Genomic DNA, 27,500 nt, shown 5'->3' with positions numbered 1-27,500 from the left:
TAGTCTATTGACAATTCTATTGATTAATCTATTGGATAGTATATTGATTAGTCTATTAACTATGCTATGGTCTATTGATTAGCCGATTGATTTACTATTTTATCCACTAGTTTATTGATTTGTCCATTGACTAGTATTTTTAATAGTCTATGTATTAGTCTTTTCTATGGACAAGTCTATTGACAAGTCTTTTGGCTTGTATATTTTTTAGTCTTCTGACTATTCTATGGATGTCTACTAATCAGTCTATGAATTAGTCTATTGACTAGTCTATTGGCTAGTTTGAAAACTAGTCTATTAGGTAGTCTATTTTTAGTATATTGAAAAGTCGATTGACGAGTCTATTGATTGATCTATTGACGAGTCTAGTGACTAGTGATCTATAGGCTAGTCTAGTGACCAGTCTGTTGACTAGTCCATTGATTAATCTATTAACTAGTCTATTAATTAGTCTATGGGCTAGTCTTTTGTCTACTCTATAGAGTATTCTTTGGACTAGCTAATTAAGTATCTAAACAACAACAATTTTCTTCAGAAAAAACGTAAAACATTCTATAGAGAATAGATCATATTTTAGAATACATACATTCTAAAAAGGTTCGTGACTATACTAAATTATCTGTGCTGTTATATGATTTTGTTCATTTTGGACACATTTTCTAGGTAAATACATGCGAAAAACTATTTATAGGAAATATTCTAACTGAAGGTACTATAGTTCGGAATATTGGGTAAAAATTTTCGTACATTGTACGAAATGTTTCGTGGTTTAGAACCTTTGTGGTGTTTCTCTAGTTAAGAAATAAGGGTTTGTGACTTCACTAAATGTCTGGATCTCTAATAAATAGATCTCGCATAACTACGAACACATTTTTTAATAGAAAATATTCAAAATAGTTTGGATTAAAGCGAAAATTTTTTGACTTTTTGAGAATATTAAGAAAAAATTCTGTAGAAAATAATTCAAAATAATCCATGAAGCAAAAGTGTTTGTTAATGAACTGATTTAAAACTTCTTTGAAATTTAAAAATTACCAAAAAAATTATATTGCATTGAAAAATCGAAATACTTAAATAATACTTCTTGGTATTAAGACTACAATGTTCAATTATTTTACAGCTTGTCTCTGAGTGTGTGTGTGTGTGTAATTTTTAATTGTTTTTATTTAAAGAACAATTAAAATATGGCAAAGCAACACATCCTTTTGCAACATGCTGCAATTGCAGCTGCAGACAAGGAGATAGTACAAGTTAACAAAGAAGTTTTACTAAATTAAGTTTTGTGTCAGGTTTTATTTTCTTTTATTTTTTTAATACTGACAACAGAAGTTTATTTTAAAGATGATAAATGATTGTAATAGTGTGGTAAGAAAACAATAGTTACTGTAATGGAGTATAAAATAATTAATTAAAAAATTGCAAATGGTAATTGTAGATTGGTCACAGAAGTGTAGAGTGTATGTTTATTGGGTGAGAATAAAATATAGGATAGTGAGGACACAAACCTACTCTCTCTGTCTCTTAGAAAAGTGATCTGCAAAAAGCTTTCAGGACAGAAATATATATCAGTATTCACACCAGCACACCAGCTGTGGAGTATTGTAGTGAGGACACAAACCCACTATATTACAAAAGAGAAATAAAGTATGTATGTACATATATATGAACATATATTAACATTGATTTATAACTATTAAAGCCTTGGGGTTAACTACATTACTCCCCTTTTTAATAGCTTTTTCTATAAAATACATGTTACATGTGTCTTTATTAGAAAACTTTTAACAATATATTTGTCTACCATAATTGTTTTTAACTTTTTCTATAGTTTTCTTTTCCACCCCCTAAGAAGTTTTTTCTTTTCTAAATTCTCTATTTTCTATGGTTTTTCAATTGAAATTATTTTGCCCTTAAACCTTTTTGAACTTATATTTTACGAGTAAAATGTAGAAAATTTTGTCAAAAAATAAAACTTGTTGTTTTCTTTGCTTTTGCCACTTATGCATGACAAAAGTTATTTTAAAAGTTTTTACATTTTCTTTAAAGAAAAAATCTTATAAATGTTTATTTACAGTCAATCTTACAAACCCCTAGTTTGAGTTTGTTTTCTTCTTTTATGTGGACACCAACAACAAGTACTTGTAAATATTTATGCAGGAACCAATTTTCTTTTTCTGAATTTTGTTAAAAGGGGGAAAATAACAAGAAATTGTATTCTTAAGCAATTTTAATTAATAAAGTTTTTGTTTTCTTGTTTTTTTTTTTGTTGATACTTTTCAGCCAACAGCCAGTAACAGCAGCAAACTTTAATGTTTAAAAATATTTAAATTTTTGTTTGTGTATTTATTCCATATAATGTCTTTACTGCAATATATTTCATTTTTAGTGGGTTTTAACTTCAGTTTACTTAACTTACTATTCGGTTTTTTAAACTGGATGAAATGAGGAAACATTGAAAACAAAGCACGAATACCCTACATACTTCATACCAGGCATACATACTTCATACCAGGCATATATATAATACTTTTCCGCTAGAACTAATAGACTAGACTATAGGCTAGACTATAGACTAGACTATAGACTAGACTATAGACTAGACTTTAGACTACACTATAGACTAGACTATAGACTAGACTATAAACTAGACTATAGACTAGAATATAAACTAGACTATAGACTAGACTATAGACTAGACTATAGACTATACTATAGACTAGACTATAGACTAGACTATAGACTAGACTATAGACTAGACTATAGACTACACTATAGACTATACTATAGACTAGACTATAGACTAGACTATAGACTAGACTATAGACTAGACTATAGACTAGACTATAGACTAGACTAGACTAACTATACTAGACTAGACTATATACTAGACTATTGACTAGACTATAGACTAGACTATAGACTAGACTATAGACTAGACTATAGACTAGACTATAAACTAGACTATAGACTAGACTATAGACTAGACTATAGACTAGACTATATACTAGACTATAGACTAGACTAGAGACTAGACTATAGACTAGACTATAGACTAGACTAGAGACTAGACTATAGACTAGACTATAGACTAGACTATAGACTAGACTATAGACTAGACTATAGTCTAGACTATAGGACTAGACTATAGACTAGACTATTAGACTAGACTATAGACTAGGACTATATACGACTATAGACTAGACTATAGACTAGACTATAGACTAGACTATAGGACTAGACTATAGACTAGCTATAGACTAGACTATAGACTAGACTATAGACTAGACTATAGACTAGACTATAGACTAGACTATAGACTAGACTATAGACTAGACTATAGACTAGACTATGACTAGACTATAACTAGACTATAGACTAGACTATAGACTAGACTATAGACTAGACTATAGACTAGACTATAGACTAGACTATAGACTAGACTATAGACTAGACTATAGACTAGACTATAGACTAGACTATAGACTAGACTATAGACTAGACTAGACTATAGACTAGACTATAGACTAGACTATAGGACTAGACTATAGACTAGACTATAGACTAGACTATAGACTAGACTATAGACTAGACTATAGACTAGACTATAGACTAGACTATAGACTAGACTATAGACTAGACTATAGACTAGACTATAGACTAGACTATAGACTAGACTATAGCTAGACTATAGACCTAGACTATAGACTAGACTATAGACTAGACTATAGACTAGACTATAGACTAGACTATAGACTAGACTATAGACTAGACTATAGACTAGACTATAGACTAGACTATAGACTAGACTATAGACTAGACTATAGACTAGACTATAGACTAGACTATAGACTAGACTATAGACTAGACTATAGACTAGACTATAGACTAGACTATAGACTAGACTATAGACAAGACTATAGACTAGACTATAGACTAGACTATAGACTAGACTATAGACTAGACTATAGACTAGACTATAGACTAGACTATAGACTAGACTATAGACTAGACTATAGACTAGACTATAGACCAGACTATAGACTAGACTATAGACTAGACCATAGACTAGACTATAGACTAGACTATAGACTAGACTATAGACCAGACTATAGACTAGACTATAGACTAGACTATAGACCAGACTATAGGCTAGACTATAGACTAGACTATAGACTAGACTATAGACCAGACTATAGACTAGACTATAGACTAGACTATAGACTAGACAATAGACTAGACTATAGACTAGACTATAGACTAGACTATAGACTAGACTATAGACTAGACTATAGACTAGACTATAGACTAGACTATAGACTAGACTATAGACTAGACTATAGACTAGACTATAGACTAGACTATAGACTAGACTATAGACTAGACTATAGACTAGACTATAGACTAGACTATAGACTAGACTATAGACTAGACTATAGACTAGACTATAGACTAGACTATAGACTAGACTATAGACTAGACTATAGACTAGACTATAGAGTAGACTATAGACTAGACTATAGACTAGACTATAGACTAGACTATATAGACTATAGACTAGACTATAGACTAGACTATAGACTAGACTATAGACTAGACTATAGACTAGACTATAGACTAGACTATAGACTAGACTATAGACTAGACTATAGACTAGACTATAGACTAGACTATAGACTAGACTATAGACTAGACTATAGACTATATAGGGCTCTTGACTTTGCTAAATTCTGGGCAGTATTACATAGTTTTTGGTTTACAACGTTATAAGAGTTATTTTTAGATCTCTTCCTTCCACAAATGTTACCAGCCAATAGCCCAACTTAAAAGATGTTACTTACTTCCAATCACAACTCAAAATATTTAACATGACAGCAACATACTGCAGCATACAACAAAGTAATATAACGTATTATAAAACAACTTACATTGTACCATCAGGGAACAATTGTATTCATATTACCAACACTGGACTCTTGCAAGGCAAAAGTGCTTTTTTCATCCATAACATTCTTAAGTAAAGAAAAACGATGTTAAAAAGCGATAAACACATATAAAATGTTGTAAATAAAATTACAAACGTTTATTGTTATTTATTTTCTTTAAATGCACTTTATTAAAAATGTGCAATGTTGCACAAAGTTATTTGCCACATCAAAAGGTAATCGAGTTTTCATTTTTATTATCGTTAAGGTATAAGTAAGTAAAGTAAGGGGCAGTGGAATTGTATTAAAGGTCGAATGGGGGATTAAAGTTTTACGCACACACACACATACATATGAACACTTGAAGTAATATGAAGTAGTTGGTATAAACGTTGCCAACTACTTCATATTACTTCAAGGCCATTAGGGGAAATAAATTATTTGTCATGAAGTAATAGGAAAAGTAATGTAAGTGACGAATAGTAATCGAAATTGCGAATTTTTTTAAAGTTTTGTGACTTTGCTAGATCTTGTGTATTGTTTAAGCAATATTTGGTTTTTAACGTGAAGATGTCCGGAATCTCTTTAAAAGATCGTTCTTTCAAAAGAAACCCAGTTTGTATTGTTATTAAATAGTATTTACTTAGGAAGATCATGTTTTAGAGCACACAGTGGGGCAGAATGGACATTTTTTGGAAATAAATCTGGCATTTCTAAACGGCTGATCCGATCGGGATAAAATTTGGCATGAGCGTAGCCAAGGAGTATTCGAGTTTAAGTTTTGAAGATGAACCCCCCAGATGCCCCAGGGACGGAGCTGTGGCGGCTCAAACTAGGGTACCTACGACATGTAAAATTTTTAAACTCGTGCCATTTTTTTGTTTTTCACCCAAATACAAAGATTTTTATATTTTCTGAAAGCGCTCGACGATCTTGAAAAAACATGCTTGGACATACTACTTATCTCTTATAATATCCGAGTTATAGGCATTTAAAAATTTAGTGATACAAAATTTACCAAACCTTGGTCCGCCTTTTTTTGAATACCGGGCGTAATTTTGGACCAAATCGACTCAATTTTTTCTTGTTAGTTAGACAATAAAATTTCCAATAATATACAGAAAATTTCAGATAAATATCATTTACAGATCCAAAAATATACGTTTTTTAATTTAAAAATTCCAAAAAAGTTAGATTTTTGCCGTTTTTTTGCCCAAAATGTGTCTTAACTCTTTTATTAATAAAATAAAATTTTCTTTAAGAACATATAACAATTTTATAGTTTTCTAAAAAGAATCTTTACGCAGAACGCTTTGGCGTAAAAAACTTGTCCTATTTTTTGAAAATGTTGCCACTGCGTCCTTCCGAATATGACCTATTTTTTATCAAAACTTCAACTTTGGGCGACATGTTCTAAAATCCCAAAGCTGGGATCAGAAAACTGAAAGCAGTTTTGGAAACCTCAATATGTTTTCTATTTACCTCCAAAGTATTTTCCCAGCCCTGAAAGAAATATGGACTCTATGGGCAAAAATGTAAAAAATCCCATTTTTGGGATTTTCATTCCTATTTTTGGGAATTGCAGGATGCCCTTTGACCTTTTCAATTTTGTTTTTGCATTTTCTTATTTGAGATGACAAATTTAACAAGCGTTGAAGATTTCATTGAGTTTTGTTCATAAATAAAGATTTTGTCATATATTACATATTTGTTAAATTTCTAAAACTATGATTTATATCAAAATTTTAATAGGGTCGCAGATAGCTACAACAATTTAGTCCATATTTATCCCTTAATATCATTTTTTAGTTAGATATGGAAATTCTTGACCCTTTACAAAAAATTTCAAGCCAATATCTCAATTACATTCAAAAATATGTTCATTTAAACCTGTGTCCTTTAATTTTAATTTTAAAGAATTTCAAGAATTTCCATATCTAACTAAAAAATGATATTAAGGGATAAATATGGACTAAATTGTTGTAGCTATCTGCGACCCTATTAAAATTTTGATATAAATCATAGTTTTAGAAATTTAACAAATATGTAATATATGACAAAATCTTTATTTATGAACAAAACTCAATGAAATCTTCAACGCTTGTTAAATTTGTCATCTCAAATAAGAAAATGCAAAAACAAAATTGAAAAGGTCAAAGGGCATCCCGCAATTCCCAAAAATAGGAATGAAAATCCCAAAAATGGGATTTTTTTACATTTTTGCCCATAGAGTCCACATTTCTTTCAGGGCTGGGAAAATACTTTTGGAGTAAATAGAAAACATATTGAGGTTTCCAAAACTGCTTTCAGTTTTCTGATCCCAGCTTTGGGATTTTAGAACATGTCGCCCAAAGTTGAAGTTTTGATAAAAAATAGGTCATATTCGGAAGGACGCAGTGGCAACATTTTCAAAAATAGGACAAGTTTTTTACGCCAAAGCGTTCTGCGTAAAGATTCTTTTTAAGAAACTATAAAATTGTTATATGTTCTTAAAGAAAATTTTATTTTATTAATAAAAGAGTTAAGACACATTTTGGGCAAAAAAACGGCAAAAATCTAACTTTTTTGGAATTTTTAAATTAAAAAACGTATATTTTTGGATCTGTAAATGATATTTATCTGAAATTTTCTGTATATTATTGGAAATTTTATTGTCTAACTAACAAGAAAAAATTGAGTCCATTTGGTCCAAAATTACGCCCGGTATTCAAAAAAGGCGGACCAAGGTATGGTAAATTTTGTATCACTAAATTTTTAAATGCCTATAACTCGGATATTATAAGAGATAAGTAGTATGTCCAAGCATGTTTTTTCAAGATCTCGTCGAGCGCTTTCAGAAAATATAAAAATCTTTGTATTTGTGTGAAAAACAAAAAAATGGCACGAGTTTAAAAATTTTACATGTCGTAGGTACCCTAGTTTGAGCCGCCACAGCTCCGTCCCTGGGGCATCTGGGGGGTTCATCTTCAAAACTTAAACTCGAATACTCCTTGGCTACGCTCATGCCGAATTTTATCCCGATCGGATCAGCCGTTTAGAAATGCCAGATTTATTTCCAAAAAATTTCCATTCTGCCCCACTGTGGAGCACATCCTTTTATTAAAGGTTCTTGACTTTGCTAAATGATCTATTGTTTAAAAAAGGCTCTCGGTTTTCACCGTTATTACAGTTATCTTTAGATACTTAAGGAGAAATTACTACGAAAGATCATGTTTTATAGGTTTGCGACTTTGCTCTCGGTTTTCACCGTTATTACAGTTATCTTTAGACACTTAAAGAGAAATTACTTCGAAAGATCATGTTTTATAGGTTTGCGACTTTGCTAAAATATATGTTTTTGAGTTTTCTTGATACTACAAACCATTTCCAGATATATGTATTTCCTTTTAAGTTTAATATTTTTAAAATTATTTGTACTATCAAATAGCAGCCAATGTCTTGTTATCTAGCCCTGACCATAACATATCAATTTCATTAACAATCTCCATACAATTCTATACACCACGAACCAGTCTGGCAGTTAGACAGCCAAGCCAACCAAGCAGAAATCCACTTGGAACATTGTCATTTAAAGTTTTTTAACTCATTTGTTTATGTGAACAGAAAACAACTTTTGCTGTTTACTTGAGCTAAACAAAAAAAAAAAAAAAAAAAAAATAAATATTTGATTATGACATTCAATACTTTTTTCAGTATTTTTATTATAAAAGTCAACAGCAGCAAATTGTTTATTTCACACACTTGAGCCTGAAGATTGTTGGTGATTATGTCCAGAAATAATTGCTTGAAAACTTAAAAAAATAAATAAAATTTGTATAAAGAAACCTGTAATGTGAACTCTAAAGTCAATGTAATGTTTTTTTATTAATTAAAAAAAAAAAAAAAAAAAATAATCAAACTTGTACACGTTTCTTTTAAATCCAGTTTTATGTAAATTTTCAAACCAAATTGTAGATTAAAGAAACTATTTGTCAAGTGTGAGCAAATAATTAAAGTCGAGTTATAAAAAAATTTTTAAATATTTATATATAATCTTAAAATAACGGTTTATTTAAAGATTTAAAACAGTGATTATGACCAAAAGTTTAATGTTAAATGTTTGAATATATTATAAGTCTGTATTAAAAAAGACTAATAAGAGATAAACAAACTTAAAGTGTTAAATATGATGTTTAAATATATATTAAATCAACTGTTTACTGAAGTTTAAAAATTTGAACGACAGAGCTGTTTCTCTATTGACATAGACGATATTTCTCTTTGAACACAAACGATCTCTTGGCAAACAGAAATATGTCTCTACAGCCCTGATCGGCAAAGAGCTTTGTTAAGAGCTTTCTTGCACTCTTAATTTCACACGCATGTATGTATGCTTACACATGTATAAAAAACGATAAAAAGCAGTAAGAGAACTTATTTTTTACTCTCTGCCGATGTAGGCTCTACAGATATGTCTATTTGCAAACAGGGAAATCTCTTTGAAAACAGGATATCTTTATGTAGCCAGAGACTTCTCTCTCGAGACAGATATTTCTCTCTTTAGACAGATATAGACATAAATTTCACTTTGTAACAATAATTTTCTCTACAGACAAAGATTTCTTTCTGTAGACAATGATTTCTCTCTGTAGGCACAGAATTCTCTCTGTAGGTACAGCTTTCGCTATATGTAGACAATGATTCTTTCTCTGGACAGTGACTTCTCTCTTTAGATAGAGAATTCTCTCTGTAGACAGATATATATCTCTCAATACAAAGATTTTTCCCTATAGACAGACAGACTTCTCTTTCTAGGCAAAGACTTCTCTATCTGTAGACCGAGATTTCTCTTTTGTAGATAGAGAAAAAGATTTCTATCAGTGGGTAAAGAATTCTTTCTCTAAACAATGATTTACTCTTCAGATAAATATTTCTCTCTGTAGACTGAGTTTTCTATTTTGCTTATAGAGATTTCTTTCTGCGGAAAACGATTTCTATTAGTATGCAGAGAATTCTCTCTCCGAACAATACTTTCAACCTGGTGGCAAAGATTTCTCTCTGTTGACAAAGGTTTTTACCTATAAATAGAAATTTCTCTCAGCAGACAGATACATTTCACTGCCTAGAAAAATTTCTCTCTATAGACAGAGATTTCTTCAGTAGAGAGATTATTTCTCTCAGTATACAAAGATTTCTCTATGTGGATAGAGATTTCTCTTCGAAGACTAAGATTTATCATCGTAGACAGATATGTCTATCTCTCTGAAGATAAAGACTTCTCTCTTTAAACAGAGATTTACGTCTGTAGACAGAGATTTCTATCTGCGGACAGAAATATTTCTTTGTGGAAAAGATTTCTCTCTGTAGAGAGAGATTTCTCTTTGTAGACAGAGATTTCTCTCTCTGAGCAGAGACTCCTTTCTGTAGACAGGGATTTATCTTCCTTAAGTTCTGTAGACATTTAGATAGAAAAATTATCTTTGTAGAAAGATATGCCTCTCTGAATATAAAGATTTTCTCTGTAGACAGAGATTTCTCATTCTAAACAAAGACTTCTCTCCGTAGATAGAGCATTATCTTTTGTAAGATAGGGATTCCTCTCTGTAAAACTGAGATTTATATTTTGCTGATAGAGATTTCTTTCTGTGGGAAAACGATTTCTATAGTAAACAGAAGATTCTCTCTCCGAACAATGCTTTCACTCTGGTGGCAAAGATTTCTCTCCGTAGACAAAGAATTCTCTCTGCTAGAAAGAGATTTCTCTTTGTAGACAGAGATTTCCCTCTCTGAGCAGATACTCCTTTCTGAAGACAGAAAGGCGTCTCTTTCTCAAGTTCTGTAGGCATTGATTTGTCTTTTGATAGATAATTCTCTCTGCAGGACAGAAATTTCTCTTTATAGACAAAGACTTAAATATAAGGCAGAGATTTATCTTTTGTATTTAGAGATTCCTCTGTGTAGACTGAGATTTCTATTTCACAGATAGAGATTTCTTTCTGTGGAAACGATTTCTATTAGTAGACAGAGAACTCTCTCTCCGAAAAAAGATTTCACTCTGGCGGCAAAGATTTCTCTCTGTTGACAAAGATTTTTCCCTGTAAATAGAAATTTCTCTCAGCAGACAGATACATCTCTCTGTATAAAAAATATCTCTCTGTAATAAGAGATTTCTCTCAGTAGAGATATATTTCTCTCAGTAGTGATATATTTCACTCAGTAGAGAGATATTTCTCTCTGTATATAAAGATTTTTCTATGTAGATAGAGATTTCTCTCGTAGACAAGGATTTCTCATCGTAGGCAGATATGTCTATCTCTCTGAAGATAAAGACCTCTGTAGACGGAGATTTCTATCTGTGGGTAGAGATTTTTATTTGTGGAAAAGATTTCTCTTTATAGACAAAGATTTCTCTCTGTAAACAGACAGATATTTCACCTTGAGCAGAGATTCCTTTCTGTAGACAGAAATTCCACTCTGTAGATAGAGATTTATCTCCCTCAAGTCTCTGGTAACTATTTGCAGATGGAAATTATTCTCTTTAAAGAAAGATTTCCCTTTTTAGAGAGAGATTTCGCTTCTTCCAATAGATATCTTTCCTAATACTCTGCGGATAGAGGTGACTCAATGCACACAAATATTTGCTTTCAAATTCATACACAAGTGTGAAGCATCCAGTAGTAGTGGAGTGCGCATCTTTAAGAAGATCTAGGATTATTATGAGGCTTAATTATATATTATTATAAAGATTAGACAGCAGTATCTTGCTTATTTCTGCATTTTATTCTATAAACACTTGCATGAAAAATTTCCAAATATGCCCTTGGCTGTTGTAGACATCAAAATTTCATCAAAAATTTAAAAAAGTTAAGCTTTTCTAAACAAACTTAAATTCTTTTCAAATTTGAATTAATTACTTTTTACATATTTTTCATCCTCTCGTTTGCATTTGCGGTTTGCCACAAATATATATTTATGTTTGTTCAAGACTCTCTTGACACATGACCATTGACATTTCAAGGCATTACAAATATGACAAACATTTCAAGTTTTTTTTTTTCCAGTTAAAAAATGTATGTACAAATGTACATGTCTTTGACATGAACATTTTTCACAATAAATTGTGTTTCTTTTTTTTTTTTTTTTGAGCAGGTTATGGTTCTCAGTTGACATAGACATTGACAAAAATGTTGACCTCTTGTGAAATTCTTGGGCAATTGAAAAAAAAAGAAAAATTGTTTGTGGTTTTTAGGGCGAAAAGAGGATATAAATTTAAATTCTTAGAAATGATGTATTTATCTGTCTAAATGTTTTTGCAACCATAACAATTTAGAAAATGTTGCATCATACTACTACGATTCAAGGAAATATGTTTCGGCAAGGTTTTCTGTGGACAGGGAGGACCAACTGTAGATGAAGATGTTTCGCAGAGCATACAGATATCCTTTTGTCTTTTCGAAGGAAGAATTTTTAGCTGTTGACAGAGAATCTTTTCTACAAACAGAGATCACTCTGTATAGACATTGATTTCACCTTATAGATTAAGATTACTCGCTTTGAATAGCGATTTCTCTCTTTGGACAAAGATTTTACTTCGAAGACGGAGATCACTTCCTATAAACGAAAATTCTTTCATTCAGATTTATCTTTGCATAGAAAGATTTCTTTACGCATAAAGATTTCTATGTGGAGAGAGAATACTCTTGGTAAACCAGAGACTTCTCGCTGCATATAGAGATTACTCTCTTTACCCGGAGATTTCTCTTTGCAGAAAGCGATTTCTCACTACAGATAAATAATTTTAACAGAGATCTCTCTCTCTCTCTCTCTCTTTGGACAAAGATTTCTCTTCGAAAATGGAGATCACTCTCTATAGAAGATTCCTTTAGTTAGATTTCTCTCCGTAAAGAAAGATTTCTTTACGCGATGAGATTCTATGTAAAGAGAGAATACTATCCGTAGACTAGAGATTTTTCGCTGTATATAGAGATTACTCTCTTTACCCTAAGATTTCTCTTTGTAAAAAGCGATTTCTCACTATAGATAATATTTTTCCCAGTGATCAGAGCTCTCTCTCTCTCTTTCGATATGGGCAGATTTCTCTTTGAAGATGGAGATCACGCTCTATAGAAGAAGATTTTTTCTGTCAGATAAATATTTTTTATAGTGATCACAGATTTCTCCCTTTCGACACACATATTTCTTCGAAGGCGGAGATCAGTCCCTATAGACGTAGATTCTTTCAGTTAGATTTCACTCCTTAAAGAAAGATTCTTTGCGCGATTTGATTTCTGTGTAGAGAGAGAATAATCTCAGTAGACCAGAGATTTATCGCTGTATATAGATATTACTCTCTGTACCTAGAGATTTCTCTTTGTTGAAACAATTTCTCACTAAAGTTAAAGATTTCTCAATGCGAAAAGAGACTTCTCTTTGTAGAGCTAGATTTTAGTCTGTAGAACAAATATTGTTTTCAGCAGAGAGCGATTTCTCTCTCTCTGTAGACAGAAAATGCTACATGTGGAATAGATATTTGTCTCCGTTGACAGATATTACTCTACCTATATAGATATTACTCTCTGTATAATAAGATTTATTTCTGTAGATTTCTATCTGTATACAGAGATTTCTGTATGCTGATTGATGATTCTCTTTGTAGACAGAGATTACTCTCTGCAAAGAGAGACTTGTCTCTGTAGACAAGTGTTTCCCTCAGTAAGGAAAGATTTCTCTATGTAAGAAGAGATCACTATTCGTAGACAGAGATTAGATGGAAATTTCTCTCTGTAGAGAGAGACTACTTCCTGTATTTGAGTAAATTTTCTCTGTAGACATACATTTTCCTCTATAAGCAGACATTTTTATATGTGAACAGATATTTCTCTCTGCAGGCACAGAGAGAGACAGATTATTTGAGAGTTCATTGCGAGAGATATCTCAGTTCACGAAGAATAATCTCTGCCTACAGAAATCTCAGTCTATGCAGAGATTATATGTTAGAGAGAGAAACTTGTACGCGTAAAAGAAAGAGTGCTCATTGCTTTTCTATTATCTGTTTTAAGAAAGACATTTCTTAACAGAGAGATATGTACCTCAGTTGATAGAGAGTTATCTCTGTCTATAGAATAATCTCTTATAAAGAGAGATCTCTCTATGTAAGAAGAGTTTACCATACGTAGAAATAGATTAGACGGAAATTTCTCTCTTTAGAGAGAGACTACTTCCTGTAGATGTGAAAATATTCTTTGTAGACATAGCTTTCTCTCTGTAAACATAGACTTTTATATTTAAACAAATATTTCTCTCTGCAGACACAGAGATTACTCTCCGTAGACAGAGATTTACAGCTCCTTCGCAGAGATTAGTCTCTTATGATAGAGATTGCACTCTGGGTATATCAATTGCTCTCTATAGGTAGAAATTTTTCTCTATAGACAGATACTTCTCTCTTTCTAAATGGATATTTTTCTCTGCAGTCAGCTATTGCTCTCTGTAGGCAGGTTTGAAGACAGAATTTTGTCTAGATGGACAGAATCGATACGTTTTTGCAAAGTGTCAAACAGAGATTAATATCTTATGATAGGGATACTTCCATTGCTCTCTATAGACAGATATTTCTCTCTCTCTCTCTAAACTGATAATTTTCTCTGCAATCAGCTTTTGCTCTCTGTAGGCAGATTTGAAAACAGAATTCTGTCTATACCAACAGAATCGATATGTTTCCACATTGCAATTTACTTCACCATAGAGTTTTCTCTTTTCCTTGGAAATAGTGGCATTCCATTTGTTCATCTTTAGTTAATAATTTATTAATTATTCATTGATTCGAAAAAACTGTCTTAATAATTTATCTTCTAAGTTTAACAGGTACATAAATACTTGCAAACAAGTAATATTTTATTAAACATAAATTTTCCATTTTATTTCTTTGTTTTTTTTTACTCATTTTCCAATTTTCTTTTATGACAAATGAGTTTTTTTTGCATAATTTTCCAAAACAACAAATATATATATATATATATACACCTGCCAATAAATCATGAGCGAAAGAAAAAAATAATAATAAAACTTAAAATTTGGTGGAGCTTCTTCTGGGAGATATTAGGGAGGTATGCAAACAAATAGTTTAAAAAAGTTCTTAAGAATGTTAAAGTTAAATAGAAAACAGTCTCGAGTGGGAATTGAACCTTTAACCTTTAGTTTAATAGACTTGTAATACTTCGAGGCTTAGATTGTTTTTTTAATAATGTCTAGATATTCAATCATTTTCTTTTAATCCCTGAATGTTTACCTAGCTGCTCCCTATTTCCCATAATGATTCTTGTTGTTTTCTATTAAAAATCAAGACTTGTGTTTTATATCTTGTTGCAAATTTCGTTGTTTTTTTTTCTCTATTGCTTGGTATTTGGTCATGCAATTTATCATTATTGAAATTGAAGTTTATAATTTTATAGCTAAAACGAAAAAAAATACTAAAATAAACAGGCACGAAAAAAGTACTATACTCATAATTCAAAAAGATGTTCGCAAAAAATTTTTTGTTTTTGAACAATTTCTCTGTGTTGTAAATTATTGTGTTGGAAAAATAATAGATATATTAATAAAAGGTGAAGTTTTGCGGACTAGAGAAAATAGCCAAATATATAAAGAGAAGGTATTATTGGTTAATGATATGAATTGTACAGGAATTTTCCAAAGATAATAAATTTTAAAGTAAAATGCTGAATTATTGGCCTAACGTTACTTTAGAGCAAATTTTTAAATATAGTTTAAAGCAGCAAAAGGATAGAAAGCTCTTTTATACTCACACTAACATAAGATCCTATATATGTATATGAAACTAGTCAGAGATTTCCGTTTGTCACACTCTGCCGATGCCTGATGCAACATCATTTAAGTGGTAAATAGTCAGAGTGATAGTTTTGTTCACAGAGATCCATGTCTACATAGAGATATATACATATTTCTAAGAGAATTTTCTGTCTATTAGGACACATTTAGGTCTACAGAGAGAAATTTATGTAGAGAAATCGATGGTTACAAAGAGAAATATGCGTGAGAGCACTGAGAGACTGTTTTTTTTAGGAGTTCATTGTTTTTCTATGATCTGTTTAAAGAAAGAAATATCTTAACCGAGAGATATCTCAGTTGACAGAGAGTAATATCTTTCTAGGTTGGGATTATATGCTATAGAGAGCAATACGTACAAGTAAAAGAAAGAGTACAGAGAGACAGCTTATTTGAGAGCTCATTTCTCTTCCATAATCTGTTTAAAGAAAAAATCTCTTAACAGAGAGTTATCTCAGTTGACGGAGAGTCTTGGCAGAGATTATATGCTGTAGAGAGCAATACTTACAAGTAAATGAAAGAGTACAGAAAGACAGCTTATTTGAGAGTTCATCGCCACTAATACTAACAGAAAGATGTCTCAGTTGACAGAGAATCTAGACAGAGATTATATGCTATAGAGAGCAATACGTACAAGTAAAAGAAAGAGTACCGAGAGACAAATTATTTGAGAACTCATTGCTTTTCTATGATCAGTTTTAAGAAAGAAATCTCTTAACAGAGAGTAATCTCTGCTTACTGAAATCTCCGTCTAGGCTAAGATTATATGCTAGAGAGTACAGAGAGACAGCTTATTTGAGAGCTCATTGCTTTTCTATGATATGTTTAATGAACGAATCTCTTAACAGAAAGAAATCTTAGTTGACAGAGAGTAATCTCTGCCTACGGAAATCTCTATCTAGGCTGAGTTTATATGTTAAAGAGAGTAATGTGTACGCGTAAAAGAAAGTCTACAGAGAGACAGCTTATTTGAGAGCTCATTGCTTTTCTATGATCTGTTTAAAGAAAAAAATCTCTTAACAGAGAGTTATATCGATTGACAGAGACAAATCTCCGCTCTCTCTCACTGCCTACAGATATCTCTGTCTAGGATAAGGTTATATGCTATAGAGAGTAATACGTACAAGTAAAAAAAATAATACAGAGAGACAGCTTATTTGAGAACTCCTTGAGAGAGTAATATCTGCCTACAGCATCATCTATTGATATAGAAAGAAATATCTGGTTAGAGAGTGAAATGACTCCACAAAGAAATTTTCTTCTATAAAAAATTATATCTCTCTACTGAGAGACATCCTTGTTAAAAGACTGTAATCTGTGTCTATAGCGAGTAATATCTACTACAGAAACAAATCTTTCGCTTCTGAGATACATATCTGATTAAAGACAGTAATCTCTGGTAAAAGCCGGTTCACACAGGGGATCTTTTTTTGGGAAACATGTGATTTTCGTGTGTGAGAGAAAGAGATATCAACCACTTCTTTCTCTCACACAAAAAATCAAAAGTTTCCGTTTGTGAACCGGCACTAACAGACAGAAATCTCTCTCTATAGAAACAAATCTCTTTCCTCATGGCGACATCTCTCTTCACAGAGAGCAATCTGCGCCCACAAAAAGAAGACTTTCTCTACATGTTTGTCTATAGAAAGAACCCGAGAAAGAATCAGAGAAACCGAATTTTATTTTGGAATTTTTTTTATAAAAAGAGAATTTTTTTAAATTTTCTTTAAAAAGAGAATTTCTTTAAAAAATAGAAATTTTCTAGAATAATTTGTCTATGAATAGCGACCACTCTCGATGATATCTGTATACAGAAAGATATTTAGGTTAAGAGAGAGATATCACTGCTTACAGAAAGAAAACTTTGTCTACACAGAGACATCTTTTTTCGTAGAGAGAGTAATATCTATCTACATATAGTACTTTTAGTTCACTGGTTACAGAGAGAAATTAACTGGTTACAGAGAGAAATCTCTGTCTTAAGAGAAAAATCTTTTTAGTTAACTCACTACATATAAATAAATTTATTTTTCTTCTTGAATTCATTATTTTTTTATTTAATTTAATTGCATTATTTAATTTTTAGCATAAATTCTTTATAATTACATTAAATTAAAAGAAAGAACAAAATTCTGTGAAGTTCACATAATAAGTACAAGTAAATATATTTTTTTGCTGAATAGCTGATTATAGGAAAAAAGCACTGTTGTATAATATTTTTTCGCAACGTAAGCATTTTCACATTAAATTTTTGTTTAAATAACATAAAATGATATGATATCATAATAAACAGAAACGTTTGGAAATATTTTCAAGAAAACATATTTGGAATATGTATATGAGACAATGGAAGGTGCTATATAAACAAATTTCAAAAAATTATGGTATTACTTAAATAAATCTTAGAGTTTCTTCAAAGTTTCCAATTTATCAACAATTGTAAAAGAACAATTGAATCTGGGACTAGTTCCCTTATGTTAGCTTTAAGTTAAAGTTATCGCTTTCAAAATCAATTATTAAACTATTTTTTTCCTTAAGACCGATTATAGTTATCTCATACTAAATCTTCATATTTCGTTATACATTTCTGTAGAAACTTAAACCAAAAGTATCACATTGTGTCGCCAAATAATAATCGTTTAAAAAAATACTTTATGCACAATTGTCATAATTTCATATAAACTTAAAATTTACCATAAACAATAACACTTTAAATAAACTAAAACTATTGTCAGAGAAGTTAGAAATAACATAATTGTACAAGCATAACATATTTTCGCAAGTGAAGTAGAAGGAGAATGCTAAAATACCCTACAGACCCCATAGACTGTAGACTGATCTATAAACCATACTAAAGACTGATCAATAGTCCAGACTTTAGACTGATTTATAGGACAGGCTATGTTTTGATCTATAGTATAGGTTATATATTGATCTATAGATTAGGCTATAGATTAACATATAGTTTAGACTATAGATTGATCTATAGTATAGACTATAGATTGACCTATAGTTCAGACTACATATTGAAATATAGTTTAGACAATAGACTAATCTATAGTCCAGGCTATAGACTAATCTGTAGTTTAAGATATAGTCTAGACTATATATTGATCTTTAGTATCGAACATAGATTGATCTACAGTTTAGACTATAGACTGATCTATAGTTTAGACTATAGATTGATCTATAGTTTATACTATAGATTGATCTATAGTCTGGACTATAGATTGATATATAGTTTAGACTATAGATTGCTATATAGTTTATCCTATAGATTGATCTATGGTTTAGACTATATATTGATCTATAGTTTAGACTACAAATTGATCTATAGTTTAGACTATAGATTGATCTATAATTTAGACTATAAATTGATCTATAGTTTAGAATATAGATTGATATATAGTTTAGACTATAGATTGATCAATAGTTTATACTATAGATAGATCTATAGTTTATACTATAGATTGATCTATAGTCTGGACTATAGATTGATATATAGTTTAGACTATAGATTGATCTTTAGTTTAGACTACAGATTTATACTATAGAAAGATCTATATATAGTCTGGACTATAGATTAATATATAGTTTAGACTATAGATTGATCTACAGTTTAGACTATAGATTAATCTATGGTTTAGACTATAGATTGATCTAAGTTTAGACTACAGATTGATATATAGTTTAGACTATAGATTGATCTGTAGTTTAGACTATAGATCGATCTATTGTTTAGACTATAGATTGATCTATAGTTTAGACTACAGGTTGATCTATAGTTTAGACTACAGATTGATCTATAGTTTAGACTATAGATTGATCTACAGTTTTGACTATAGATTGATCTATACTTTAGACTATATATCAATCTATAGTCTAGACTATAGATTGATCTATAATTTAGACTACAAATTGATCTATAGTTTAGACTATAGATTGATCTATAATTTAATCTATAGTTTTGACTAAAGATTGATATATAGCTTAGATTATAGATTGATCTATAATCCGAAATATGAACAATAATTCACACTGTACACTACACCTATAGACTGACTGCTTCATACTCTAAGCTATAGACTGATCTATACTCCAGAGAAAAAAAACTGATCCATATTCCAGACTATAGAATGATCTATATGCCTCTATATGACTATAGTTTATACTATAGATTGATATATAGTTTATACCATAGATTAATCTATAGTTTAGACTATAGATTGATATATAGTTTAGACTATAGATTGATCTGTAGCTTAGACTATAGATCTATAGTTTAAACTATAGATTGATCTATAGTTTTGACTATAGATTGATACATAGTTTAGACTATAGTTTAGATTGATATATAGTCAGGCTGTAGAATGATTTACACTCCAGAATGTAGACTGAACTAGTTATAATCCATGCTATAAACTGATTTATATTCCATGCTATACACTGATCTATAGTCCAGGCTATAGATCAATCTTTAATCTAAGCTATAAACTGGTCTTTACTCTAGAATATAGTCAGTTATATCGTCCAGACAATAGATTGATCTATAGGTCAGACTATGGACTGAGCAGCAGTCCAGACTTTAGATTGATCTATAGTACAGGCTATAGATTGCTTTATAGTCTAGACTGTAGATTGATCTATAATCCGAAATATAGACTGAACAATAATCCACACTGTAGACTACTATATCATCTAGCTTATAGACTGACTGATCTATACTCCAGAGAAAAAACTGATCTATACTCCAGAGAAAAAACTGATCTATATTCCAGACTATAGAATGATCTATATACCTCACTACAGACTGATCTATAATTCATACTACTCTATACTCGTTACTTTAAGCTGTTGTATAGTTCAATCTTAGTAATAGTTTTCTGATTTAACAAATGATCCTGTCAAATCTCTACACCTTCTCTAAGGTAGGGTATTACAAAGTAATAAGTACAAGAATTAACAATATTTTAAAGTCATATAATATTATTTGCTGACATATAATGAGCTCATATTTCATTTTCAATTCATGCGCAACACTTTTATTCCAGTCTTTAGCAAAATTTTAATGCTTTTGTTATAATTTCTGTTCGAGTTCCTTTAAAGAATACGACAACAAAAAATAATAAAACTTAAGCAACAACAATGGCAAATCGTATGTATAATATCATACGTACTTAACAATGGCTTTTAAGTTTCAAAAGAAGAATAGAACAAAAAAAGTTTTGATAGACTTTATGTCTAACTCTATAAGAAATATGTATCTTCTAGTATGTACTAAGAGCGGTTTGCCTTTCTTTTGGGGTTTTTGTGGAAATTTTATTCATAGAGTGACGAAAATAAAGAAACGTACTTTTTCTTCTTGTGTGAAGTTACTCTGCACTTTTAAGAGTTGTCACAGAAAATGGCACAAACAAATAAATTTTAAGTTGCAATGTGCGCTTTTTTTCTTAACATTATAAACATTAACAATTGAAAATGCAGCGACAACAACGACAATAACAATAATAACAGCAATAATAGATGTTTTAGCTGTTGTTGGTTTAATGCATGAGAACAGTGAAGAGGGAAATAAGTAAAAGAAAGTAGGAAAATCAGTTAACTGAAATTTTGTTATCGATAAAATGTTTAGGTATCAACTACTAACTAACTAACTAACTAACTAACTACTAACTAACTAACTAACTAACTACTACTAACTAACTAACTAACTAACTAACTAACTAACTAACTAACTAACTAACTAACTAACTAACTAACTAACTAACTAACTACTAACTAACTACTAACTAACTAACTACTAACTAACTAACTAACTAACTAACTAACTACTAACTAACTAACTACTAACTAACTAACTAACTAACTAACTAACTAACTAACTAACTAACTAACTAACTAACTAACTAACTAACTAACTAACTAACTAACTAACTAACTAACTACTAACTAACTAACTAACTAACTAACTAACTAACTAACTAACTAACTAACTAACTAACTAACTACTAACTAACTAACTAACTAACTAACTACTAACTAACTACTACTAACTACTAACTAACTAACTAACTAACTAACTAACTAACTAACTAACTACTAACTAACTAACTAACTACTACTAACTAACTAACTAACTAACTAACTAACTAACTACTAACTAACTAACTAACTAACTACTAACTAACTAACTAACTAACTAACTAACTAACTAACTAACTAACTAACTAACTAACTAACTAACTAACTAACTAACTAACTAACTAACTAACTAACTAACTAACTAACTAACTAACTAACTACTAACTAACTAACTACTAACTAACTAACTAACTAACTACTAACTAACTAACTAACTAACTAACTAACTAACTAACTAACTAACTAACTAACTAACTAACTAACTAACTAACTAACTAACTAACTAACTAACTAACTAACTAACTAACTAACTAACTAACTAACTAACTACTAACTAACTAACTAACTAACTAACTACTAACTAACTAACTAACTACTAACTAACTAACTAACTAACTAACTAACTAACTAACTAACTAACTAACTAACTAACTAACTAACTAACTACTACTAACTAACTAACTAACTAACTAACTAACTAACTAACTAACTAACTAACTAACTAACTAACTAACTAACTAACTAACTAACTAACTAACTAACTAACTAACTAACTAACTAACTAACTAACTACTAACTAACTAACTAACTAACTAACTAACTAACTAACTAACTAACTAACTAACTAACTAACTAACTACTAACTAACTAACTAACTAACTAACTAACTAACTAACTAACTAACTAACTAACTAACTAACTAACTAACTAACTAACTAACTAACTAACTAACTAACTAACTAACTACTAACTAACTAACTACTAACTAACTAACTAACTAACTAACTAACTAACTAACTAACTAACTAACTAACTAACTAACTAACTAACTAACTAACTAACTACTAACTAACTAACTAACTAACTAACTAACTAACTACTAACTAACTAACTAACTAACTAACTAACTAACTAACTACTAACTAACTAACTAACTAACTAACTAACTAACTACTAACTAACTAACTAACTAACTAACTAACTAACTAACTAACTAACTAACTAACTACTAACTAACTAACTAACTAACTAACTAACTAACTAACTAACTAACTAACTAACTAACTAACTAACTAACTAACTAACTAACTAACTAACTAACTAACTAACTAACTAACTAACTACTAACTAACTACTACTAACTAACTACTAACTAACTAACTAACTAACTAACTAACTAACTAACTAACTAACTAACTAACTAACTAACTAACTAACTAACTAACTAACTAACTAACTAACTAACTAACTAACTAACTAACTAACTAACTAACTAACTAACTAACTAACTAACTAACTAACTAACTAACTAACTAACTAACTAACTAACTAACTAACTAACTAACTAACTAACTAACTAACTAACTAACTAACTAACTAACTAACTAACTAACTAACTAACTAACTAACTAACTAACTAACTAACTAACTAACTAACTAACTAACTAACTAACTAACTAACTAACTAACTAACTACTAACTAACTAACTAACTAACTAACTAACTAACTAACTAACTAACTAACTACTAACTAACTAACTAACTAACTAACTACTAACTAACTAACTAACTAACTACTAACTAACTAACTAACTAACACTAACTAACTAACTAACTAACTAACTAACTACTAACTAACTAACTAACTACTAACTAACTAACTAACTAACTAACTACTAACTAACTAACTAACTAACTAACTAACTAACTAACTAACTAACTACCTACTAACTAACTAACTAACTACTAACTAACTAACTAACTAACTAACTAACTACTAACTAACTAACTAACTAACTAACTAACTAACTAACTAACTAACTAACTAACTAACTAACTAACTAACTAACTAACTAACTAACTAACTACTAACTATAGCAGTTTATAGCCTGGAGAGTAGTGCATTTTATAGTCTGTACTATAGAGCAGTCTATTATCTGTACTACAGAGCACTTTATAGTTTAGACTATAAAGCGGTTTGTAGTCTGGACTGTAGTGTAACCTTTAGTCTGGAGTATAGAGTTGTCTATAGCCTGGACTGTAGAGCAGTCTTTAGTTTGGATTAGAGTACAGTCTATAGTCTGAATTATAGAGCAGTCTTAGGCCTATATATCAGTCTATATATAGGATTAACTTGTAATAGAATTCTATTTTCTGCTGCATATATATTTGTTTATATGTCAGCCAAACTATACTAGTTGGTATAGTCTAGGTATAGTCTAGACTATATTCCAGAGTATAATTAGTCTCCAGAGCGGTGTATAATCTGGAGTACAGAGCAGTCTATAGGCTGACCTATAGAGCCGTCTATAGGCTGACCTATAGAGCAGTCTATAGGCTGGCTTATAGAGCATAGGTCTATAGTTTGGACTATAAAGCCCGGCCTATAGATCAGCCTATATTTTGGATTGAACTGTAATCAACCAATCGACTATCAACTAGTTTGTTGTCTATACCATATGCCAGTATATATTCATTATTGCAGACCTGCATATAGTCTGGACTACTGATCTATATTTATAGTTATATAAGTACAGATTACGGCAAATTTGTCTGAGACTTTCGAAGAGTTTTATTCAACACTGTTAATGTGCATAGCAATTTATAGTTGTGTGTTTATTTGTTTGTCATATGAATTTAACTAACGATTATTATAAAAACATGCAGTGAGTATAGAAAAAAACATTCATATTTTTGTTTGTTTGTCGTTTATCTAGTATACATGTTTCCTCCAGAAGTAAAAGGAAGACAAAGACAAACATTTCTAATGCACTCGAGGAAAAATCGTGATCAAAAACATGTGCACGATAAAGAAATAAATAAATAAAAAAGATACAAACAGTTTACTCCATGGGAGGCAGTTTAAAAACAAAGCTTGGGGCTAACAGCTGTCAACCCTTTTAAACTTAACTTGCATCTGGCTTTGCTCAATAGATAAGAATTTTTTTAAAGATTTCAAAAGAACTGACAATGTGATGGCTGTTCGTAACCTCAAAATATTGAATCTCTCCTTCAAAAATTTTCAACATTTTATTAACCTTAATTTGCTCTGAGTGTAATGTCATAAATATTCCTCTAGTCGAACAAAAGTTTCAACTATTGCATTGTTATACGTTATAAGGATTAGTGTTTTTGCTTTGTATTTTAGTTTTTTTATATTTTATTTATTATTTCTTTGCTATCGTGCATGCATATGCATGCATATTTTATTATGGCTTTTTTTTGTCTGTTGTGTGCGCAAAAAAACCAATTTCATGTTAAAAGTAAGTATATCATTTTGTTTTTCTAACAATACTTTACAAATCATACAAATGTACTTACTCTTATGTACATTCACATTCGCTCATTCCGTCAGTTTACTTTTACCAATTTTTAGCTGAGTTAAGTCAGTCATTTCCACTAAAAGCATTCACTTTATATCATTGTAGTTAAAGAAAAAAAGATTCGAATGAAGGAAAGAAAGAAATATAAGCAAAGTCACATTTTACTGGTGGCATAAACATTTTATGATGACGGCGGCAAAAAGATACGATAGAGAGTGCACAAATGTAAAGTGTACAGTTGTGGTGGGTGTAATAAGTATAGCAAGGTAGTACATACCAAAATCTATTGTTTACAAAGTTCTTTTACAATATTCCAAAACTTCTTATTATAGAAAAGCTCGCTATAAAAGAGCGCGTTACATCGATATATATTTTATCATCTTTCGGCTTTACAACAAAGCTCAATTCCAACAATCTTTTATTAGATATAAATTCTAGACATAATTACCTATCCATTGATATATAATATGTCTAGTTTATTCCTTAATTACACTTTACAACATCATTTCAAATGTGTTATTTCGTTATAAAACACTTTCAACAATAATCTTTGCCTACTATTCACTTCTCACTTATTCATGCACTCAATAAGCATGTTTGGTAAACGCTATTGTTGTTGTTTTTACTTCATCGTAATTGGTCGTTCACAGTGTGCGTAATCGACCAATCACAAAACGTTAATTTAAAGCTTAAGTAGTATTTGGTAAACGAAGAAACATTCAAGACTTGCAACTTGTTATATAAGGCATTTAGTGCATTTTTTATAAAAAGTGCGTTTTAAATAAAAAATTAAATTTATAATGAAAAACTGAATAAAAAGATATTAAAAATGTAATTTTTAATTAAAAAGTAGAACTGAACAAGAACTGAACAGAACTGAACTAGAACTTAACTAGAACTGAACTAGAACTGAACTAGAACTGAACTAGAACTGAACTAGAACTGAACTAGAACTGAACTAGAACTGAACTAGAACTGAACTAGAACTGAACTAGAACTGAACTAGAACTGAACTAGAACTGAACTAGAACTGAACTAGAACTGAACTAGAACTGAACTTGAATTGAATTAGAACTGAACTAGAACTGAACTAGAACTGAATTAGAACTGAACTAGAACTGAACTAGAACTGAACTAGAACTGAACTAGAACTGAACTAGAACTGAACTAGAACTGAATAGAACTGAATTAGAACTGAACTAGAACTGAACTGAGAACTGAACTAGAACTGAACTAGAACTGAACTAGAACTGAACTAGAACTGAACTAGAACTGAACTAGAACTGAACTAGAACTGAACTAGAACTGAACTAGAAATGAACTAGAAATGAACTAGAACTGAACTAGAACTGAACTGGAACTGAACTAGAACTGAACTAGAACTGAACTAGAACTTGACTAGAACTGAACTAGAACTAAACTAGAACTGAACTAGAACTGAACTAGAACTGAACTAGAACTGAACTAGAACTGAACTAGAACTGAACTAGAACTGAACTAGAACTGAACTAGAACTGAACTAGAACTGAACTGAACTAGAACTGAACTAGAACTGAACTAGAACTGAACTAGAACTGAACTAGAACTGAACTAGAACTGAACTAGAACTGAACTAGAACTGAACTAGAACTGAACTAAACTGAACTAGAACTGAACTATAAACTGAACTAGAACTGAACTAGAACTGAACTAGAACTGAACTAGAACTGAACTAGAACTGAACTAGAACTGAAGTAGAACTGAACTAGAACTAACTAGAACTGAACTAGAACTGAACTAGAACTGAACTAGAACTGAACTAGAACTGAACTAGAACTGAAATAGAACTGAACTAGAACTGAACTAGAACTAAACTAGAACTGAACTAGAACTGAACTAGACTGAACTAGAACTAAACAACTAGAACTGAACTAGAACTGAACTAGAACTGAACTAGAACTGAACTAGAACTGAACTAGAACTGAACTAGAACTGAACTACTGAACTAGAACTAACTAGAACTGAACTAGAACTGAACTTAGAACTGAACTAGAACTGAACTAGACTGAACTAGAACTGAACTAAACTGAACTAACTGAACTAGAACTGAACTAGAACTGAACTAGAACTGAACTAGAACTGAACTAGAACTGAACTAGAACTGAACTAGAACTGAACTAGAACTGAACTAGAACTGAACTAGAACTGAACTAGAACTGAACTAGAACTGACTAGAACTGAACTAGAACTGAACTAGAACTGAACTAGAACTGAACTAGAACTGAACTAGAACTGAACTAGAACTGAACTA

Source organism: Lucilia sericata, unplaced genomic scaffold, assembly GCF_015586225.1.
Source record: "Lucilia sericata isolate MDLA Ls3-8-SP2 unplaced genomic scaffold, ASM1558622v1 Contig002121F_arrow, whole genome shotgun sequence".
In the NCBI taxonomy this organism is placed as follows: Eukaryota; Metazoa; Arthropoda; class Insecta; order Diptera; family Calliphoridae; genus Lucilia; species Lucilia sericata.
This window is presented reverse-complemented; position numbering follows the sequence as displayed.